We start from the raw sequence: 936 nt of genomic DNA, 5'->3' as shown, positions 1-936 counted from the left end.
GCTTCCCAGTCAGTCTGCTCTGTCCAGACCACAGTAAAACAAACATCTGGACGAGCCTTTGAGCGCTGCCCTTGTTCTCTCACACAATATCGAATCCTCCCGAAAGTCATCTGATCCCGCCGGTGTTTGACTGTTTGCAAGCCAAAACACAAAGTGGCCTCTTTTGTTTACATGCGGATGGGAATGCTGTTGTATCCCTCGTTCCCTCAGCACGATTTACTGTCTAAACACAAGACAGTGGAGGAGGACAGGACGGACAGCCCCCAAAACACAGAAACTCTTGAGGACACCATAGAATTACTGAGGCATGTCCACAAACCTCGAGGCTTCAATCACTGTCGTGTGAGGATCGCTGTCTGCCGGCCCGTCGAGTTGCTGCGACAGTGGTGTTCGGCGAGGATTGTGTGGAATTCAAGCTATCGTATTTTACTCTGTTTCAAAACCCTGAAATAAATCCTCCCCGAGACATCTTTTCAGAACGTATAAAGGTGTTTGATCATTCTTTTTTTCCTGCCTTTTCCATCCGCAACTCAACTCATGTGCTCGGAACGTCTAGGAATCGGTAAAATACGGCGATGTCACCCGGTGTGACACAAAAGAACTATAACGCACGTAATGCACCAGAGGTCAGACAAATAACGGCCCGTGTGCTTTCTCTATGAGACTGAACTCGACACTCATCTGTCATTAAGCTGATGAAAAACCTCCCAGTGAAACCAAGGCCACCCTTTCAACTGCACTTATTCTCTCAACTTTTAATCCAAATCAGCAATTCACACCCCAAGGAAGGTGATGATGTCCCATTCCTGCGTTCCTGTTAACGCAGGGACGGTGTTGACTCAGCGCTCTCTCCCCGTTCGAGAGAGCTGCTTGTCTCCTCCCATGTCTCCCCCCTGTCTCCCCCCTGGCGCGTGAGGGAGCGATCAGATCTCTCCT

This window comes from Gasterosteus aculeatus, chromosome 7, assembly GCF_964276395.1.
Source record: "Gasterosteus aculeatus chromosome 7, fGasAcu3.hap1.1, whole genome shotgun sequence".
NCBI lineage: Eukaryota > Metazoa > Chordata > Actinopteri > Perciformes > Gasterosteidae > Gasterosteus > Gasterosteus aculeatus.
The sequence above is the reverse complement of the archived record's forward strand: the minus strand, read 5'-3'. Positions refer to the sequence as shown.